Raw genomic sequence first — 18,321 nt, 5'->3', positions numbered from 1 at the left:
CGAACTGGGTTATTGCCAAATTTAGACTTAAATTGAAGAAAGTAGGGGAAACCACTAGACCATTCAGGCATGACCTAATCAAATCCCTTATGAGTACACAATGAAAGTTACAAATAGATTCAAAGGATTAGATCTGATAGACAGAGTGCCTTAAGACTATGGACAGAGGTTCATAATAGTGTATAGGAGGCAGTGATAAAAATCATCCTCAAGAAAAAGAAATACAGAAAAGGCAAAATGGTTGTCTAAGGAGGCCTTACAAATAGCTGAGAAAAGAAGAGATGGTAAAGCCAAAGGAAAATAGGAAAGAGATACCTGATTGAATTCAGAGTTCCAAAAAATAGCAAGGAGAGATAAGAAAGACTTCCTAAGTGATCAATGCAAAGAAATAGAGGAAAATAATAGAATGGGAAAGACTAGAGATCTCCTCAAGAAAATTAGAGCTACCAATGGAACATTCCATGAAAAGATGGGCACATTAAAGGCCAGAAGAGATATGAACCTAACAGAAGCAGAAGATATTAAGAAGAGGTGGCAAATATACACAGAACTATACAAAAAAAGATCTTCATGACCCAGATAACCATGATGGTGTGATCACTCACCTAGAGCCAGACAGCCTGGAGTCTGAAGTCAGGTGGGCCTTAGGAAGCATCACTATGAACAAAGCTAGTGGAGGTGATGGAATTCTAGTTGAGTTATTTCAAATCCTACAAGGTGATTCTGTGAAAGTGTTGCTCTCAATATGCCAGCAAATTTGGAATAGTCAGCAGTGGCCACAGGACTGGAAAAGGTCAATTTTCATTCTAATTCCAAAGAAAGGCAGTGCCAAAGAATGTTCAAACTATCACATAATTGCACTTATCTCACATGCTAGCAAGTTCAGTTCAGTTCAGTTCAGTTGCTCAGTTGTGTCTGACTCTTTGTGACCCCATGAACCACAGCATGCCAGGCCTCCCTGTACATCACCAACTCCCAGAGTCCACCCAAACCCATGTCCATTGAGTCGGTGATGCTATCCAACCATCTCATCCTCCTTCATCCCCTTCTCCTCCTGCCGTCAATCTTTCCCAGCATCAGGGTCTTTTCAAATGAGTCAGCTCTTTGCATCAGGTGGCCAAAGTATTGGAGTTTCAGCTTCAACATCAGTCCTTGCAATGAACACCCAGGACTGATCTCCTTTAGGATGGACTGATTGGATCTCCTTGAAGTCCAAGGGACTCTCAAGAGTCTTCTCCAACACCACAGTTCAAAAGATCAATTCTTCTGCACTCAGCTTTCTTTATAGTCCAACTCTCACATCCGTACATGACCATTGGAAAAACCAAAGCCTTGACTAGATGGACCTTTGTTGACAAAGTAATGTCTCTGGTTTTGAATTGCTGTCTGGGTTGGTCATAACTTTCCTTCCAAGGAGTAAGTGTCTTTTAATTTCATGGCTGCAATCACCATCTGCAGTGATTTTGGAGCCCAGAAAAATAAAGTCAGACACTGTTTCCACTTTTCCAGCCACATGCTAGCAAAGTAAAGCTCAAAATTCTCCAACTGAGGCTTCAACAGTATGTGAACCAAGAACTTCCAGATGTTCAAGCTGGATTTAGAAAAGGCAGAGGAACAAGAGATCAAATTGCCAACATCTGTTGGATCATCAAGATAGCAAGAGAGTTCCTGAAAAACATGTATTTCTCCTTTATTGACTATGCCAAAGCCTTTGACTGTGTGGATCACCACAAATGACGGAAAATTCTTAAAGAGATGTGAATACCAGAGCACCTTACCTGCCTCCTGAGAAATCCATATGCAGGTCAAGAAACAACAATTAGTATCTGACATGGAACAATGGACTGGTTCAAAATTGGCAAAAGAGTACATCAAAGCTGTATATTGTCACCTTCCTTATTTAACTTTTAAGCAGGGTACATCATGTGTAATTCTGGGATTGATAAAGCACAAGCTGGAATCAAGATTGCCTGGAGAAATGTCAATAACCTCAAATATGCAGATGATACCACCCTTATGGAAGAAAGGGAAAAAGAAATAAAGAACCACTTGATGAAAGTGAAAGTGGAAAGTGAAAAATTTGGCTTAAATCTCAACATTCAGAAAACTTAAGATCATGGCATCTGGTCCCATCACTTCATGGGAAATAGATGGGGAAACAAAGGAAACAGTGAGAGACTAGTTTCTTGGGCTCTAAAGTCACTGCATATGGTGACTGCAGCCATGAAATTAAAAGATGCTTGCTCCTTGGAAGAAAACCTGGACAGCATATTCAAAAGCAGAGACATTACTTTGTCAACAAAGGTCCATCTAGTCAAAGCTATGGTTTTTCCAGTAGTCATGTATGGATGTGAGAGTTGGATTATAAAGAAAGCTGAGCACTGAAGAATTGATGGAATTGAACTGTGGTGTTGGAGAAGACTCTTGAGAGTCCCTTGGACTGCAAGAAGATCAAACCAGTCAATCCTAAAGGAAATCAGTCCTGAATATTCATTGGAATGACTGATGTTGAAGCTGAAACTCCAATACTTTGGCTGCCTGATGTGAAGAACTGACTCATTGGAAAAGACCCTGATGCTGGAAAAGATTGAAGGCAAGAGGAGAAGGGCACCACAGAGAGTGAGATGGGCTTGAATTTGAACAAGCTCTGGGACTTGGTGATGACAGGGAAACCTGGCATAACTGCAGTCTATGGGGTTGCAAAGAGTTGGACATGACTGAGCAACCGAACTGAACTGACTCATAAGCAGCTTCCTATTGAGCAAGCAAGATACATAAATTTGTGAAAAATCATATAAAAAATCAATAGTATTTCTTTTAGTAGGTTATCATTGTGGTCTTTGACCTTTAGATATGGAATGTTGAGTGAAAGGGGATAAAATAAACCTTGCTTTCAGTCCCAGAAAGAGTAATGTTAAGAATTCCCAATTGAAATGAGGCTGGACTTTCTCATTATAATCCCCTTACTGAATCGTGTTCCAATGAAGTCAGAAGTATACTCTCTACAGATCACTGCAAATTCTCATTTTAATTGTTTTAACTGTCATTCCATTCTAAATATCTCTTATGTCTTGACATTTTACTCTGTAATGCAATAAAACTGCTACAGAAACATTGTTGCTAATTATATTTATCTATTTTACTACTAACAAAATGTTTTGAATAAAAAATCGTAACAAACTACTTTTTAGGTATTTAAGAATATGACAACTCTGTTCATATATGTATGATAAATTTGATTGGAGTGAGTATAAGAATCTTCTTACAGATAAATAAAATACTTTGTTTTTACATGCAGTATGTTTTTCCTTTGAAAACTTACAAAAATATACTTAGTTTCACAAATATTTTCACTACTAGAAACCTAAATTTAAAATTATTATTTCCCCATGATAACAAAAGCATCGACCAGAGTAAAAAATGAGTTACCTTTACTTCACAAAGAGCAGATAAAGGGGAAAATATAAATTAATGTTGCATTCTATTTTGTTTAACTAGCACATAATATATTAAATGAGGTATACTGATGTTCTAAACCACAAACATGGGAGTGAAGGGCTAAGAAAAGGATGAGGTGATTTTTATCACAGGAGAGGAAAGCTGTCAACCCAGGTAATCTTTTGAATTCTATTTAGCAATTCCCTTCTGAAACACCATCACTCCAAATCACTTCAGTAATATTTCTCACCAAGCTGATTTTCCTTGATGAGATTCTCTTGCAGTGTGAATGCATCTTGCTACACCACCTAGAGCAGCTATTTCTTTGTCTTACTTCAAAGCTGCAGCAAGGAGTGCTTGCTTGGATGGCTGCCCAGGAAACCAAATGGGAATTATGCTTGTTTCCCTCTGAATCACATCCTGCTTGGCCCTTACAGCTGGGGCAGGGTGGAGGTAAAGTCTAAATTTCTAAATACTTGTACAGAAAGATAGAAAATTTTCTTCTTTGGTACATAAACTATAGGGTGGAAAAAGTAGCTTTCATGTTAAATTTAATAAACAGTATCTATTGATGAGTGCCTAGTTTTCTAGAACATAATGAATGATAAATATGGTGAATACTTGGACCACTGCTTATCTGCCATTAAAGACTATCCAAAAGTGTTAGTAGTTCAGTCGTGTCCAACTCTTTGCGACCCCATAGACTGTAACCTGTCAGCCTTCTCTGTCTATGGGTTTTTCCAGGCAAGAATAGTGGACTGGGTTGCCATTTCCTCCTCCAGATGATCTTCCCAACCCAGGGATCAAACCCAGGTCTCCCACATTACAGGCAGATTCTTTACTGTCTGAGCCACCAGGGAAGACCTTAAAGACTATAGGACATTAATACTGATTTCTTCTCAGTTTAATAGTTTGCTCATTTGACTTGGTACTATTGCCTTAAATAGGTTTTCTTAGCACAAACATCTTTCAAAAAAACAAAATAATTAGCTTTAAACCAGTGGAATAAATATAGTATAATTTACCAGAGCACATAGATGCATACAATTAGGACAGAGTGTCTGTGTTAAAAACAAAATAAAACAAGGAACCGTACACTGAAATATTAACTATTACAGATTACTGATACACACTATCCAACCTTCTAAAAAATGTGCAATCATTGGTATTTGATAGTATATGTTCAATGTATCTGTGTGTGTGCGCTCAATCGCTCAGTCATGTCTGACTCTTCGTGACCCCCATGGACTGTAGCTCACCAGGCTCTTCTATCCATGGGATTTCCCAGGCAAGAATACTGGACTGGGTTGCCATTTCCTCCTCCAGGGGATCTTCCCGACCCAGAAGCTGAACCAGTGTCTCCTGCATTGGCAGGTGTGTTCTTTACCACTATCTCACCTAGGAAGAACATCTATATGTAGGGAAATAGGTATTTATACACTCCTTAAAACCTAGATCTGCCAGGTTCATGCTTAGGTGAGCCAGTATTTCTGTTTATTACCTTCTCAAGTAGAGAAAAATATGGGCATTTTCACAAATCAGCAAAAAAACTTTTTTTCAATGATGGCAACATTACTAGAGGAAGCACAATAGGATTGGGCCAGCTTGTTATTACCAATGTGTGAGAAAGGGAGGGAAGATCTCTGTATGAGTAACTACAGGGAAATACTGTATTCCTCCTTTTGTAAAACACTTCAGATAGAAAATGCTTCTGTATACTACAAAAGAAAACTCAAAATGAAGTTAGTATTGACCAGAGGGCACTCTACAATGAAGATCAGAGACCATTAAGGAAGTATGGCTTTTTACATCTCAGCCTACGTAGAATCTGACCTTTTGACCATTTATTCTCCTAATGAAGTCATCAAGAACACCTTCCAAAAACTCAGGCTAATTCTTAGATCTCTTATCCTAATATAACCTAAAAGAGCCTAACAACTTATCAGACCCCTGCCCTAACATAACCTTTGATTCTTTAAGCACAGATATTTCCTGACTCATATGAGTCCATTACAGTTCTCAAAATGAACAACCTTGTGGTTAATTTTTGTCTTTATAAGCTACTGACTTTCTCTTCCCCAGAACCCTCTTTCATTTTTATCTGAAGCTATGTCTCTCAAATTGTAATCCCTAAGACCACAAATAATTTCCACCCTCCTGCATTGTGTGTTTATTTTATTTTATTTTATTGTCAGTATTACAGTGGTCAACTCAGTTCTGCTGGTTCCAATCTCCATAGTACAAATCATCTTCACTTTCTCTCATAAGGCCTAGAATATTCCCTACAGTAAAGGGGAATATTCCACTAGTCTCATTGGGGATCTGGCTAAGCTCTCTTATTCTCTTCCACCTTATTAAGAATCTGTCAGTCTTCTCTTGATCCCTGGGTTGAAGGATCCCCTGGAGAAGGGAAAGGCTACCCACTCCAGGATTCTGGCCTGGAGAATTCTATGAACTGGATCCATGGGATCAAAAGGAGTTTTTTTCCCTCTGGCTATAAATCATTTTCTATTTAAGAAAAAACTAGAAGAGAGAGAAAAACACCTTTTGTAAACAAAATTTGATTAATCTTATTCCTTTCTAATTCATGATACAAGGGCAATTGTAAAATGATAATGCTCTGTTTATTTGAATTTATGCTCTTTTCATCCTGTTTCTCTTCAGTGACTCAGTACAATTAACATGTCAGTTAATTTTTTCACCCAAAGCCTATTTCTTTGAAAATATTTCTCAAGCTTAAGTTCCAGGCAATGTCTAATGATTTGATACAACCATTTTAAAGCAACAGCCATATGCAATGTGGCTTAGTCCATTAGAAGTAGCAGCTCAACAGTGGGCCAGGGGGGCCTGCAATTATCTTCCTAATCAAAATGTATTTCACAAAGGGAGTCAGGTGTCATGTCTCAATTTTTTTTAAGATTTTTTTTTTGATGCGGATCATTTTTTTAAAGTCTTTATTGAATTTGCTACAATATTGCTCCTCTCTTTGTATTTTGTTTTTTTCACCTCAAGGCATGTGGGATCCTGGCTCCCTGACCAAGGTTCAAACCTGCACCCCCTGCACTGGAAGGTAAAGTCTTAACAACTGGACCACTAAAGAAGTCCCTCCTCACTGTTCTTTTTTTAAAATATGTATTCATTTATTTAATTTCTGGCTGCTTGGATCTTCATTGCTGAGTATGGGCTTTCTCTAGTTGCAGCAGGGGCAGATACTCTTCGTTGCATTGTGCAGGCTTCTCACTGCAATGACTTCTCTTCCTGTGGAGCAAAGATGCTAGGTGCACAAGTTCAGTAGCTGTGGCTCACAAGCTCCAGAGCACTGGTTCAGTAGTTGTGGTACGTGGCTTAGTTACTCAGAGGCGTATGAGGTCTCCCCAGATCAGCAGTCAAGACAGTGGCTCTTGCATTGCAAGGCAGACTCTTAACCACTAGAACACAAAGGAAGCCCCTCCTCATTGCTTTTTAAGAAGGATCTTAATGTATTTGATATCTCATGAGATAAAATTTATCATCTAGGGAATAGCTAGGAGCTGTATTTTTGATAATATTTGTTTCCTTAGAAGATTTCTAAGCTTCTTTTTCTTTACTGAAATATAACTATGACATTCTGATATCAGCTTTCTGAAGAAAATGTAGATTTTCTAAATGAGCAAGGAGAAATCAGAGAAAACAAGCCTATGAATAACACCAGAGCTGATTCTAGTTCTTATCCTGACATACCAACCAGCTTGCTACACGACATTGAGAAATCCCTTTCATTTCTGAATGTGTAAAATAGGCAGCTTGAAATTAATGATTCTAAGGTGAGTTCTAAAGTGAGTTAAAGTTCTACACTTTACTTCTCACCTTCTGTGATTCTAAAATATCTGGAGAAAACTAAGCAAAATACATAAAATTATTGACTGCAAGGAGATCAAACCAGTCAATCCTAAGGGAAATCAATACTGAATATTCATTGGAAGTACTGATGCTGAAGCTGAAACTCCAATACTTTGGCCACCTGATGCAAAGAATCGATTCACTATAAAAGACCCTCAGGCTGGGAAAGACTGAAGACAAAAGGTGAATTGGGCAGTAGAGGATGAGATGATTAGATAGCAGATAGCATCACTGACTCAGGGACATGAATTTGAGCAAACCTCTGGAGATAGTGGAGGACAAAGGAGCCTGACATGCTGCAGTCCATGGGGTCACAAAGAGCTGGACACAACTTAGTGACTGAACAAAAACAACAGCAAAGCAAAATACTTTTTTAAAATTATTATTCCACACAAATTGTATGTGAAGGTGAAAAAGAGAGGGTTTTTTCTTTCCTTTTTTGTACAACTATCCTTGTGGTTTCATTTGTTTGTTTTCCTCAGCTGTCAGTACTTAAGCATGAAGATTAATAGTTGCATTATTTTTTTCTGCAGAGGCTAATAGCCTCTTAATTGTTTTTAATGGGACATTTTGGAGGAGTCCCATATTTCCCACACTGCAGCATATTTTTTTTAGTGTAGAATCTCTGATTTAACACAGAGCTCAGCATTAGCTGATAAAATAGATTATTTAAAAAATACTGCATGGTATTAGTCAGGCAAATGTGTAATTATTTTTCACCATATAATTTTGGTTGAACTGTGGATAACATTCAGATTGTAGTTGAAAGACTTGTCCCTTCCCTAGGAGACAGTTTCATACCAGAACTGGGATACATTTTTCATATGAATATAAGCCAAATATTGCTGCCTCATTTTTAGTGAGTATTCTCTAATGTGGAAAGTAAAAAGATGATGCCATAGTGAAGCCTACTGAAAATTCAAGATAGACAAAGCACACTGATAATTGGATCATTTTCTGGAGTTCTAAACATTAGTGTGCCTCCTGCCAATGAGCCACATAGCAAATAAGGGCCAGGAAGTTCAATGGCTAGATCTGAGAACAGTATGGTCTTATCTAAGTTTCTCATAACTAGGATTGCTGTATCATCAGGCCACCCAAGATGGCTATTCTCTTGCTCTCTGTACATTCTCTGCTCAACCTGTCCCTGCCTCATCCACACCCTGCTCACCTGATTGAACTTTCCTCTTAATCATAAATCCTAATCAGTAAATGCCTATGCACTTGCCTCTAGCCCCAGCTAATAACTGTTAAATTTTTGAATCAGAATGATCTCCACTATGATAGTTTATTAAAGGGGTGGTGAGGTGCACACCCCCTGCCAGTTTCCCTGACAACTGATAAGACAACCTGACATCAGTTCCCCTACAAACTGGTAATCTCCCCCTTCCTCTGGTAGTGAAGATTTCTGCCATGTCCTGCCCACCATCTGGCACACATGGTGAGATGTCGCTCTAGGACCTTGTTTCAGACAAGTAAGATCCTCCTATCGATTAAACCATTAATATCGCTGTTGCTGGCTCTGGTCTCTTTCTTTAGTCTCAAGGCTGAGCAAGTACAGGGCTTGTAAGCCTGTAGAGTGTAGCCGAACCATTAGGCTGGGAAAAGGACATGAGAAAAAGTCAAGTGGTCTCATTGTCTGCTCTTTCATTTACACGCATGCGCGCGCGAACACACACACACACACACACACATTTTGGGAAATCTTCTTTCTTAGAGTTCTCTTACCTCCTCCATGAGAGAAATATTGATCCCTCATACTTCAACTGGAGAAGGAAATGTCAGCCCACTCCAGTATTCTTTCCTGGAGAATCCTGTGGATGGAGGAGCCTGGTGGACGGCTGTCCATAGGGTCGCACACAGTTGGACACGACTGAGGTGACTTAGCATTCATGCATGCATTGGAGAAGGAAATGGCAATCCACTCCAATATTCTTTCCTGGAGAACCCCAGGGATGGAGGAACCTGGTGGGCTGCCATCTATGGGGTCACACGGAGTTGGACATGACTGAAGTGACTTAGCAGCAGCAGCAGTGGCATACCTCAACCCAGAGACACCACCAGACTCTACTGTCCATCAAGCATTTCCATCTCAGTAAATAATACAACCATGTCCAAATTACCAGACACTACAAGACCCCATGTCATCTGGCCCCTTCTCATCTCCTTGTCACCCACCCTACCTATACTCTGCACTATTCACTTCACTCCAGACACTGTGCCCTCATTTATGTTTCTTGAGTATTCCAAGCTCAGTCTTGTCTCAGGGATTTTGCATTTATTGTTCCTTTTGCTTGGAACATTCTCCCCTAGTTGAAAACATGGCTTGCATTGTCTTCTTATTTTTGTTTTAATTTAAATGTTTCTTGTTGGGCTTTTCTTTTTTAACCCCATTTCAATCACTTCAAGTTCTAAAGTTATGTGTGATTATTTGTTTTTAAAATATAGTATCTCTTTCCACTCAAAAAGTGTAAGCTTCATCCAGAGATGGGTGAAGAGAGCCAAAAGGTACAAATTTCCAGTGAAGAATAAATAAGCCATGGTGGTGCAATGTGGACTTCCCCAGTGGCTCGATGGTAAAAAATCCACCTGCAGTGCAGGAGACATGGGTTTGACAGTTGGGAAGATCCCCTGGAGGAGGAAATGGCAAACTACTCCAGTATTCTTGCCTGGAGAATTCTATGGACAGAGGAGCCTGGCAGGCTACAGTCCATGGGGTTGCAGAGTTGGACATGACTGAAGCGATTTAGCACTTAGAATGGTGTAATGTACAGCACATTGTGATGTACAGTAATACTAATCATTATTATTACTATACAGAATATTTGAAAGTTGCTAAGAGTGTATTGGCCACCTCATGTGAAGAGTTGACTCCTTGGAAAAGACTCTGATGCTGGGAGGGATTGGGGGCAGGAGGAGAAGGGGACAACAGAGAATGAGATGACTGGATGGCATCACCGACTTGATGGACATGAGTTTGGGTGAACTCCAGGTGTTGGTGATGGACAGGGAGGCCTGGCGTGCTACAATTCATGGGGTTGCAAAGAGTTGGAAACGACTGAGCAACTGAACTGAACTGAACTGAACTGAAGAGCATATAACTTAAAATTTCTCATCACAAGAAAAAAAACATTTGTAACTATGTGTGTTTATGGAGGAGAAGGCAATGGCACCCACTCCAGTACTCTTGCCTGGAAAATCCCATGGACAGAGGAGCCTCGTGGGCTGCCGTCCATGGGGTTGCTAAGAGTCGAACACGACTGAGCGACTTCACTTTTCACTTTCATGCATTGGAGAAGGAAATGGCAACCCACTGCAGTGTTCTTGCCTGGAGAATCCCAGGGATAGGGGAGCCTGGTGGGCTGCCGTCTATGGGGTCGCACAGAGTCGGACACGACTGAAGCAACTTAGCAGCAGTAGCAGCAACAGTGTTTATGGATGTTAACTAGACTTATTGTGGTGATCTTTCATGATATACATACAAACATTAAAGTACTACATTGTATTCCTGAAACTAATATGTCAATTATCCTTCCATATTTTAAAAAAATTTTAAATGTAATCTCCCTGAGGGTTAGAAACTATTTCCATCTTGTTTACTAATACTATTTACTGTTACTATCCTATACTATTATATTCCAAAGCCAAAGAACACTGCTCAACATACAGTAGGAAATAAATCTGTATTTTTGATTGACTAAGGACCACCTGACCTGCCTCTTGAGAAACCTATATGCAGGTCAGTTAGAAGCCACAGTAAGAACTGGACATGGAACAACAGGCTGGTTCCAAATAGGAAAAGGAGTACATCAAGGCTGTATATTGTCACCCTGCTTATTTAACTTATATGCAGAGTACATCATGTGAAACACTGGGCTGGAAGGAGCACAAGTTGGAATCAAGATTGCTGGGAGAAATATCAATCACCTCAGATATGCAGATGACAGCACCCTTATGGCAGAAAATGAAAAGGAACTAAAAAGGAGGAACTAAGAGGAACTAAAAAGCCTCTTCACTTTTCACTAAAAAGTGAAAGAGGAGAGTGAAAAAGCTCAACATTCAGAAAACTAAGATCATGGCATCTGGTCCCATCACTTCATGGGAAATAGATGGGGAAACAGTGGAAACAGTGTCAGACTATTTTTTTGGGCTCCAAAATCATTGCAGATGGTGATTGCAGCCATGAAATTAAAAGACACTTACTCCTTAGAAGGAAAGTTATGACCAACCTAGATAGCATATTCAAAAGTAGAGACATTACTTTGCCAACAAAGGTCCATCTAGTCAAGGCTATGGTTTTTCCTGTGGTCATGTATGGATGTGAGAGTTGGACTGTGAAGAAAGCTGAGCACCGAAGAATTGATGCTTTTGAATTGTGATGTTGGAGAAGACTCTTGAGAGTCCCTTGGACTGCAAGGAGATCCAACCAGTCCATTCTAAAGATCAGTCCTGAGTGTTCATTGGAAGGATTGCTGCTAAAGCTGAAACTCCAATACTTTGGCGACCTCATGTGAAGAGTTGACTTATTGGAAAAGAGCCTGATGCTGGGAGGGATTGGGGGCAGGAGGAGAAGGGGACAGCAGAGGATGAGATGGCTGGATGGCATCATTGACTCGATGGATGTGAGTTTGAGTAAACTCCGGGAGTTGGTGATGGATAGGGAGTCCTGGCATGCTGCAATTCATGGGTTTGCAAAGAGTCGGACATCACTGAGCTACTGAACTGAACTGAACTGAACTGAAGGAAGCTGAATAACTTCTAAGATTTTCTTTGGCTTTCATATTTTATAAGTATTTGGTATCTATATAAGAAAGAGAAATCATGTAAATAACAAAGCCTGTTCTATACCTCTTCACTCTCTAAATGAACTTTTTAAGGTGGTATTCAGCTGTGAAATTTTATGATCATGAAACTACTTGCTATTGCTACTCTTCTTTTTATTGTCACCATGCTTATTCCATTTTATCACTATTTTCATAATAAATCCAATTTATGTTGAGTATAAATTGTTGGGAAACCAAGAGGAAGCAAGATCAGAAGAAGATAACTGGGAATGAAAAGCATTTCTGACCAACGGTAGGTGTTGAGGAAAGAAAATTGAATTGGAGGCGATTTGGCAGCCTTTGGTGATGGCAACCACTGGTGAAAAGAACTTAAATTTTCTTCCATGGTTATTTTTCAAGAGAGGTGATACCCATTCTATTGAGCCTATCATTTATATACCACAGAGGAACAGGGGTAACTAGGTATTTACTGATGACTGGTGGCTTTCATAAGGTAGAAACGGAATGAAAAATAGTATAGGAAAACAAAAAGATATGGGTAGAATTGATCACTTGATTGAAACAGAGCCCAAAACCACAGTCTTCCTCTTTCCTAGTCACATTCACAGTCCTGGAAAACACACAAAGTCTAAACTTTGGAGCCAATGCATGGAAAATTTTATGTACCATACAAGACAAAGAAATAAAACACTGGTACTATGGTTCAGTGCATATATACCCTGAATCAGTACTACCCATATACAAACTGTGTATTTAAAGTTGGTGTTTATGCTATAAGGAAACAAAATTTGTCCCTCAAAAACACCTATCTCACATGTGCATTATTTTGAGCTAAAAACAACAAAGGGTTTCTGTGTCCCACATTTCAAGTATGAAAGGCATTAGTAAGCTACCTTTTTAAAGAAATCTTAAAGAGAATGCAAGTCTTAAGGCTGCAGGCAGATCCACAGACAGATCATCAAATACTAATCAGAGGGGTTTCCTGAGAAAAGAACAAAAATAACAGTTTGCTGAGGAGTGAAAAGAAATATGGGTCATATTTTATCCTCTAGGTTTAAGCTTGGGAGATTTCATGCTCCCACTGCCAAAACGTTCTGTACTTTGTATAGAAACATCTTTGTCATCCAGAAGCTCTCATTGTTATAACTCATTGGAGGTCCTAAAACAGTTATAAAATGGAATGTTTGTATGTTTTTTAATAAGAACTAGCCGTTACTGGGAGCCTAGTATACATGGGAATTCTTTTAAATTTCATTTACATACTGCCACATTTAATTCTAAAATCAACCCTTATATGTAAGATTATTTTCTCTACAGTATGGGTAAGGACCCTTAAGCTCAAAAAAGGTGAATTATCTACCCAAAAATTATCTACACATCTCTCCAAGGCCTGTCTTTTGAGTCTTAGCTAATGTGCCAGATTTTTCTAACTAACTTTTATTTATGCAAATATAAAATAACATTTTCTCATAATCCTTGCAATTATGAGGGGATCAAAGCATGTTCACCCCCATTTTACAATTAGGAAAACAAGTATGTATTTGGAGGATAATATTGCCCCTCCTCCCCCAGGTCGTTACTAGCAGTGTCAGAAATCAATACTTTTAACTAAATAGTTTAAATCTTCCTTTTCCCACCACATTAAGCTATAATATCTAGAAATCTGCTTTTCCTATTAAGAAAGTCAGCTAGGTCAATGTCATAGGATTTAGTGAGGAAAAACTAATAAAATGTGATTGTAAAATCCTAGAGAATTGCTGAGCAATGCAGTCTGCAGTGCTTTCCCTTGTTGGCATGCATTTTAGAAATAAATAAATCAGAGAGGCATCCTGTGTTTGTGGAAGGGAGGGAGGCAAAAGCGGTGATCCATTATGCACTGTTTTCCAGAGTAAGACACAGATCAGCCAGCAGTGCCAGAGCCAGATTTTAAATATTCATGAGGTTGTGGGTGGTGGCCCAGAATAGGCTGCACTCCAGGGAAAGGCATCCCACGCGTTCTTGTCACAAGGTGCACTATAACCGCACAGAATCACAGAGATTACAACACTCACCAAAGGGGGAAACCCTGGCCCCCTTAACAGAGTTTTTGGTAGTTTCTGCTCAGAAATAGCAGCAAAGCCTGGGAGAGAGATTCTGATGGAATCTGCAAAGGAATTTCCTTAGCAAGAAGCTGGGGAGATGATGGAATTAGTGTTTTACACTGGGCTTTTCACTGATGGTGCTCATCATTTGCTTTGCCTGTGAGTCTAATGCAATTCTTTCAAAGCATCTCCAGTAATAAGGCCAATGTACATGATAGTTTCTCAAACATGGTTGTGGATATTACTTTTTGTGAACAGTTCAGTTCAGTTGCTCAGTCATGGCCGACTCTTTGTGACCGCATGATCTGCAGCACGCCAGGCTTCCCCATCCATCACAAACTCCCAGAGCTTGTTCAAACTCATGTCCATAGAGGCAGTGATGCTATCCAATCATCTCATCCTCTGTTATTCCCTTTTCCTTCCATCTTCAATCTTTCCCAGCATCAGGGTCTTTTCAGATGAGTCAGTTCTTCACATCAGGTGGTCAAAGTATTGGGACTTCAGCTTCAGCATCAGTCCTTCCAATGAATATTCGGGATTGATTTCCTTTAGGATTGACTGGTTTGATCTCCTTTCTGTCCAAGGATCTCTCAAGAGTCTTCTCCAACACCACAGTTCAAAATAATAAATTCTTCAGCACTCAGCTTTCTTTATGATCCAACTCTCACATCCATACATGACTACTGGAAAAATCACAGCTTTGACTAGATGGACCTTTGTTGGCAAAGTAATGTCTCTGCTTTTTAATATTCTGTCTAGGTTGGTCATAGCTTTTCTTCCAAGGAGCAAACGTCTTTTAATTTCTTGGCTGCAATTACCATCTGCAGTGATTTTGGATTATTATTTTGCTTTTTTTCTTAAAGGAAATTGCATTTCTAAAAGAATGCATTTGAGTCCAATCAATGCTAACTCCAAGAAAAAAGGGCTTCTCTAGTGGTTCAAATGGTAAAGAATCTGCCTGCAATGCAGGAGACCCAGGTTCAGTCCCTGGGTCAGGAAGATCCCCTAGAGGAGGAATGGCAACCCACTCAGTACTCTTGCCTGGAGAATTTTATGGACAGAGGAGCCTCGTGGGCTACAGTTCATGGGGGTGCAAAGAGTCAGACATGACTGAGCGACTTTCACTTTCTGAGAAAAATATCTTTATGAGTAGTATTTAAGAGCTCAGAGAACTTCAGTTTACTCAAGCAAATTGGATTATCCTTAAAGAAATACTTATATTCTAAAACCATGAAAATAAGTAAGATTAGAAAAGGATCCTGTAATATGCTAATTTCCCAGAGGCAGATAAGATATTTCAAGTACATTTTCAACTTTATTGATAGTAGCACATAGTAGTAAAAAAATGCCTTTAAATCTGAACAACAGCAAGGTCTCAGGAAAGGCAAAAAAGAGGAAAAGTTAGAGTGCAGAAGGAAATTTTTCCCTCTACAAAGTAATACTATCATTATTATCTATAATGTGTCTGATATTTTCTGTTCTATTTAATTCCATTTTATTTTCTCTGATTCTATTTTTTCAAACTATTGGTCCTTAAAACTATTAAATGGCCCACCATTCAGTTTCAGTCTGCAGTTTCAAAGATATGTAAAGAATTCTCTCAACTAAAATAACTAAAATGTTTTATCACATATTAAAGATATGTACATATTTCTGTGTGTGTGCTATTCACTTAATCATGTCCAACTCTTTGCAACCCCACGGACTATAGCCTGCCAGGCTCTTCTGTCCATGGAATTCTCCAGGCAAGGATACTTTAGTGGGTATTCTCTTCCCTAGGGAATCTTTCTGACCCATGGATTGAACCCAGTTCTCCTGCATTGCAGTCAGATTCTTCATTGAATTTCTGAATAAGATGCATATATTCTTTTCCTGGAAAAGAAGCAAGTATCAAAGTTTGCTTCCACCCAGAGTATATTTGCATAGCCCTAGAAGATTGGAGTTTTATTCATACAACTTTTCAGAGTATAGCCATCAGAGAATAAAGCCAAGTGCCAGAAAACAGTGGCAAGAGAAATTAAAAAAAAAAAATTGGCTTTTGTATGGACATAGACTACAGTATTTTTATACTGTATAAATATATACTATATTTATATAAATATAAAACATGTGACTAAAGACATGAAAGAAAGGTTAAAAACATGAGCAGGTAAAAGAAAAATTGAAAATAATCATTTAAAACTTTTCAAATTTAAATATATATAATAAATGTAATTTCAAAATTTATTGGGTAGATTAACTAGAATATTAAACACAGCTGAAGAAAGAATTAGTAAACTAAAAGACAGATCCAAGGATTCAGAATATAGTCAGACAGTGGGGGGAAAAAAAAAAGGATAGATAGTATCAGTGATCAAGAAGTATGGAAATTGAAGTGTAGAGATTTAATACATATTATTAGAGTTTCATTTCAGAAGATGAAGGAGGGAATGGGGAAAAGGAAATATTTGAAGAATTAATGGCTTAAAGTTTTCCACTGGTGTAAAAATAAAAATTATCAGCCATTAATCCTTCAAATATAGAGTCCATAGATTCAAGAGTCCCAAAAAATACATACACACACACACACACACACACATATACATGCATAGTAATGTAAAACCAAAAAGAGAATAAAAGTGAAATTATAAAAAGGGGTTATATCCATAAGGAATGACTGCATCAAACAACACTTAGTGTTTAATTTTGAGGAAAAGCAGGCTAGGACCAAAATTCTGAATAACCAGCTTGAGCAATATGTGAACCATGAACTTCCAGATGTTCAAGCTGGTTTTAGAAAAAGCACAGGAACCAGAGATCAAATTGCCAACATCTGCTGGATCATTGAAAAAGCAAGAGAGTTCCAGATAAACATCTATTTCTGCTTTATGGACTCTGCCAAAGCCTTTGACTGTGTGGATCACAATAAACTGTGGAAAATTCTGAAAGAGATGGGAATACCGGACCACCTGACCTGCCTTTGAGACCTGTATGCAGGTCAGGAAGCAACAGTTAGAACTGGACATGCAACAACAGACTGATTCCAAATAGGAAAAGGGATATGTCAAGGCTGTATATTGTCACCCTGCTAATTTAACTTATATGCAGAGTACATCATGAGAAACGCTGGGCTGGAGGAAGCACAAGCTGGAATCAAGATTGCCAGGAGAAATATCAATAACCTCAGATATGGAGATGACACCACCCTTATGGCAGAAAGTGAAGAGGAACTCAAAAGCCTCTTGATGAAAGTGAAAGTGGAGAGTGAAAAATTTGGCTTAAAGCTCAACATTCAGAAAACAAAGATCATGGCATCTGGTCCTATCACTTTATGGGAAATAGATGGGGAAACAGTGGAGACAGTGTCCAACTTTATTTTTCTGGGCTCCAAAATCACTGCAGATGGTGATTGCAGCCATGAAATTAAAAGACACTTACTCTTGGAAGGAAAGTTATGACCAACCTAGATGGCATACTAAAAAGCAGAGACATTACTTTGCCAACAAAGGTCCATCTAGTCAAGGCTATGGTTTTTCCAGTGGTCATATATGGATGTGAGAGTTGGACTATAAATAAAGCTGAGCACAGAAGAATTGATGTTTTTGAACTGTGGTGTTGGAGAAGACTCTCGAGAGTCCTTTGGACTGCAAGGAGATCCAACCAGTCCATCGTAAAGATCAGTCCTGGATGTTCATTGGTAGGACTGATGTTGAAGCTGAAACGCCAAACTTAGAGGATGAGATGGTTGGATGGCATCACCGACACAATGGACATGGGTTTGGGTGGAATCTGGGAGTTGGTGATGGACAGGGAGGCCTGGTGTGCTGCCGTTCATGGGGTCACAAAGAGTCAGACATGACTGAGCAACTGAACTGAACTGAACTGAGGCTAGAACCAAAATTCTGAATAACAGTAGAATGTGAATTGGAAGATTGTTATTAGGTTCAAATTATCCTTGAGAAATAATATGCTTAGGAACATTGGTGTTAGAGTTTTGTTAGGGTTCATCTAGTCAAGGCTATGGTTTTTCCTGTGGTCATGTATGGATGTGAGAGTTGGACTGTGAAGAAGGCTGAGCACCGAAGAATTGATGCTTTTGAACTGTGGTGTTGGAGAAGACTCTTGAGAGTCCCTTGGACTGCAAGGAGATCCAACCAGTC

The sequence above is a fragment of the Bos grunniens genome, chromosome 1 (assembly GCF_055505025.1).
Source record: "Bos grunniens cultivar Pamir isolate PY7600 chromosome 1, Bosgru_T2T1.0, whole genome shotgun sequence".
NCBI lineage: Eukaryota > Metazoa > Chordata > Mammalia > Artiodactyla > Bovidae > Bos > Bos grunniens.
Note: the sequence above shows the minus strand (reverse complement) of the source record.